Source organism: Zootoca vivipara, chromosome 10 (genome assembly GCF_965207765.1).
Source record: "Zootoca vivipara chromosome 10, rZooViv2.hap1.1, whole genome shotgun sequence".
NCBI lineage: Eukaryota > Metazoa > Chordata > Lepidosauria > Squamata > Lacertidae > Zootoca > Zootoca vivipara.
The window spans coordinates 59,326,022-59,330,643 of record NC_142593.1 but is presented as its reverse complement, the minus strand read 5'-3'; the positions used below and the strand labels follow the sequence as shown (position 1 = coordinate 59,330,643).

The following is a 4,622-nucleotide window of genomic DNA, read 5'->3' as shown; positions in this document are numbered from 1 at the left end:
ACCAAGGCGCGGAGCGAGGTTTTTCAAAAAAGCCTCGCTCTGCAGATTGCTTGTGGTTTGCCGGCGCCGCTGGCGCACGGCACCCTGCTCCATAGCGCGCTCTGCTTCTTCCTGCTTGGGTGGAGGAGGCGAGGGGTGGGCCAGGGAGGGGCCTCAGGGGCCGCCGCTGACATCCCTCTCTGGCCTGCGCCTCGCTTCTGCCCGAGCAAGAAGAAGCAGAGCTGGTTGAAGGACGCAACACCAAGGAGTGGGTTGCTGGCGCAACATTGGGGCGTCTCCACGATGGCCGTCGGTGGAGGGTGGGGAGGGGCAGGGGGCGCTGCCCCCGCCAGAGTGCTGCCCGGGGCACCCCGCCCCCATCGCCCCTCCCTTGCTACGCGCCTGTTTCAGCAACGACTCCAGCTGGAGCAAGGCAAGCCAGAGGAACTCTGCTGTGCTGTTACTTGCTGTACATAAAAGATAAATGCATTTCATGCCTCGTGTTTTTCTTGCCCCGTGAATGGCCTGTGCTGACCCCCCCCCCCCAGCTCCTTGACAGGTGTCCTGGTCCAGAGAAGGAGCCCCCAGGGAACAGCAGGCCAGAGACCACAGGTGACGGACTGAGGCCCTTTCCGACTCTGCTTCTGGTCCACCTCACCTGGGCTCCCCCCCCCCCCTGCCTCTGTCAAAGAGCTGCAGACTCATAAGGAGTAACCCTTTGGGCTTTTTTAGCCACAACGCACTGGAGGAGCTCAGCTCCGGCACCTCACAGATGGGCACCATGGCCATTAGAAGAGAGCAAGGGAGGCGTTCATGGTGAGTTCCAGCACCTCTTTTTTTCTAGAAAAATAGCACTGCCTAGGACAGGATGGCTGAGTTGGTTAGAGTGTGGTGCTGATAATGCCAAGGTTGCAGGTTCGATCCCTGAATGGGACATCTGCGTATTCCTGCATTGCAGGGGGTTGGACTTAGATGATCCTCAGGGTCCCTTCCGATTCTATGATTCTATGACTTCATGGGAACACACGAATTCACTCACCTCTCTGACTGTTTCCTCTTCAAGAGGCAACTTTAGAAGTAAGTGCAAGTATTGGTGGACTGTCTCCTTGCTCCTGGAATTCCGTAGTTTGAGTCCGTAGTATCTATAGAGGGCATACTAAGGGTTGGGGAAGGTTTTTGTGAGTCACAGTGAGGAGACCCCACCAGTTACATAAACTGCTTTTCGAAAACCAAAGAATTTCAGTTTTACCTTCTGAAAATGTCAGGTAATGCTAAATAATAATAAAAATAATAGATTGCAAGTACTAGACAATTGTTTTTATAATTTGTATGCAATTTTGACACATAGTTTACTTACCACTCAGAACTAAATTATATTAATTTAACCACAATATATTCTGATTTCCCAAGTCATGTTACAACTCTTTAGCACCCCTCATTTGAGGAATTTGAAAGTTGAAAAGTTCAACATGTCCTAATTGTTCTGCCTCCACTGCTGCAGGCAGGAATGTTTCTGAATACCAGTTGCTGGAAACCACAGGAAGGGGGAAGGCCTCTGTGTTCGAATTCTGCTTTCAAGTTTCCCATGGGCATCTGGTTGGCCACTGTGAGATGAGGGTGCTGGTCAGTGCAGGATGCTGGTCTTGCCCAGCAGGCTCGTCTTTCATTCTTACGACACACTTTTGTCCTGGATACACTAACACTAGGTTCTTCCCGCCTTTTGAGAAAACTAATACCTGCACCCGCAGCCTCTTATGGGTCTCCCCACCCACCCTGCGTGACTGAAATTGGGAGAGAGGGTGTTCTCTTTTGTGGCCCCCCACCTACGGCACGGTTGTTGGATACCAAGAGAGAGAGAAAACCTGAGCAGCAGGTTGCGTTTGGACGACCTCCTTGTATTCCCTGCGGGGACAGCCAGAAGAGGCAGTTGGTCAACCTGCTCAATGAGGGAGATTGCCAAACACTCTGCCCCCTCTCTTTTCCCAAAGGGGGAAAGGGGGAGCCAATTGCTGTGGACCCTCAAGCTCAGAAGAAACCAGAGTTCTGTCTGCACCAGACATTAGAAGCTGCACCTCATGCCCCATGAATGGTCTTGCTTCCCCCCCACAGAACCCTAAGAACCTTTGTTCAAAGCTTCTTGAAATATTAGCATTAGATCAGGGTTTCCCAAACTTGGGTGAGTTTCCTGTGAAGAGGGATTTAATCTCGTTGAAGGGACTATTGGTTTCTTAACAGCTCTCAGCGCCCCTTAAACTGCTGCTCCCATAATTCTTGGGGGGGGGAGGGGAGCCATGGTTGTGCTTTTAACACACAATGTGTAGTGGTCTTGGATGTTCATCCAGTTATGTCCTCATTAGAGAGGAGAGCCAGTGTGGTGTAGTGGTTAAGAGCGGTAGACTAGTAATCTGGGGAACCGGGTTCTCGTCTCCGCTCCTCCACATGCAGCTGCTGGGTGACCTTGGGCTAGTCACACTTCTCTGAAGTCTCTCAGCCCCACTCACCTCACAGAGTGTTTGTTGTGGGGGAGGAAGGGAAAGGAGATTGTTAGCCGCTTTGAGACTCCTTCAGGTAGTGATAAAGCGGGATATCAAATCCAAACTCTTCTTTTTCTTCTTCTTCTTCTCCCATCACCTCTAGCTAGCAAGACCAGTGGTCAGGGGCGATGGGAATTGTAGTTCAGAAACAGCTGGAGTGGAGACCAGATCTTTACGGCCCTATCTGGCTTGTCCCTCAGGGCCTGAGTGTGCTAAGCAGGAATGGTGGGATGACCTCCCACGCTCCTTGAAGAAAATATTTTGTTGGAAGTTCACCCTTCCAACAGGAGGTCATTTCAGGTTAATTGTGTTCCTGTTGAAATCCAATAACCAAAAGAGGGAAAGGTGGAGGTTTTGCTTGCTGACGCTTACTGAGGAAGCCTGCACTCTGCTTGGCTTGGTAGTTCTGAGGGAGTTTTCCTCTGAATGTTTCATTCAGTGTCTCCCTGCTATGTACAAGGCCTGTGCTAAGAAAGTAAAACTTCTCTGTTCTTCTTTCCTCAGATTGTATGCCCCCTCCCGCCCCTGCTGCCTGCGATACTCATCTTACGATACTCATCTACGATACTCAGGACTTACCTTTTCGTTTCCAGACTTGGATGTCTTCTGCTGCACAGAGACACCTGATCTAAGGCTGGAGGCAGCTGAATCCTGGGACAAGGTAATTGATTTCCTGTGGACACTGGAGCTCTGATTTTAAAGTCGGAAAGAAAAGGGAATAAAATTAAGAAAAGTGTCTCTTTTTTTTGGTCTAGAGAACAGTTGCCATTTATTTGCCACTTGTCTTCTCTTAAAAATACGTGCATGCCTAGAAATAGACTTCTTGCAAAATTCATTTGGAGTAAAATCTATTGCAGTCAATTCTTTCTTTTTTTAAGTAACACTCCAAAAAAGATGAAATAAAGCTTCTGTACTGTGAGGAACACTATTCATTTGAAGCACTTTGTTTCCTGCCATGAACCAACGGGGCCTAGGCATTGTGGCTATTGTTTTTATTATTCTTTATTAAATTTCTGTACTGCCCTTCATCCAAAGATCACAGGGCGATTTACTGTATATATATATATATATATATATATATATATATATATATATATATATACACACACACACACACACACACACACACACACACACACCATAATAACAGACAGAAGCAATATCACCCCCAGTATTATTCTTTATAAAATTTTCAGTTGCATAAAGTATTTGCTTGCCTGCTCTGCCAAATGCACAGGCCTGGCGAATTAACTGCTCTTGAGAGCAAAGAGGAAATATTGGCCATATTTGGCACAATACAGTGACAAAAACATTTACTGCACAATATCAGGTTCTGAAATGTTCCCAGATATCGGGAATGATCAGTTGCAATGACTAAGTTAAAGAAAAAAACATGCAACATTTCCTGGGGTCAAAGTCACCCCACCAAATATATTTAATTGATTGGTTCCTCTTCCTGTCTACAGATCCTGCACTGATGGCCTTATCTGCTTCCTCAAGTTTGCTTGGTACTCCTTTAAAGTCACCCAGGCTGGCGGTCACCACTCCTTCACTCCTTCTCACAAGTCTCCCCCCCCCCCCGGGGGGGGAGTCATCTCTTGCATCTGCAAGAGAACCTTCCTCCAAGTTGGGCTCCTGATAGTTCATGGATGTTCCCCACAACTTGAACCCTTCACATGCTCCCACCAGCCCCAGCCAGTATATACTCCAGAACATCTAGAGGTCATCAGGCTGGGGAGTTCACGCTGCACAACATCAGACCAGGGTGGATAAAAATTGATGATTTAATATATATTTTTAATTGATTTTAAAACATTTAAATAGGATTTCCTTGATTTAAATCAGATTTTTTAAAATTTAAATTGGATTTTAAAATAAAATGCTTTGGGGGGAATCTTTCTATAGATAGTTTTCTATTTTAGTTGCATTATAGTCCAAAGGCTATTCATCAGGAAATAAGGATTTGTTTTAAGTTTTTCATATTTGCTAAAACTCAGTGTAAGTTTCTTTTTTAAAAAAAATTGTTTAACCACATCAGTTGACAAACATGGATACATACGCTATAATGTTATTGTTTCAGTTAAATAAATTGTTTAAATTGTTATTAAA

At 46.3% G+C, this 4,622-nt stretch overlaps 1 long non-coding RNA gene across 2 annotated transcripts; it reads left to right on the top strand.

The window, feature by feature from the left end:
• LOC148684487 (uncharacterized) lies at positions 1-4,622 on the top strand. 2 transcript variants are annotated; one of them, XR_015946054.1, is made up of 3 exons: positions 1-795; positions 3,018-3,174; positions 3,980-4,622. It is a non-coding gene; the product is annotated as an uncharacterized LOC148684487 (long non-coding RNA). The 2 variants fall into 2 exon arrangements; XR_015946053.1 differs by lacking the exon at positions 1-795 and having other exon boundaries at positions 1,933-3,174.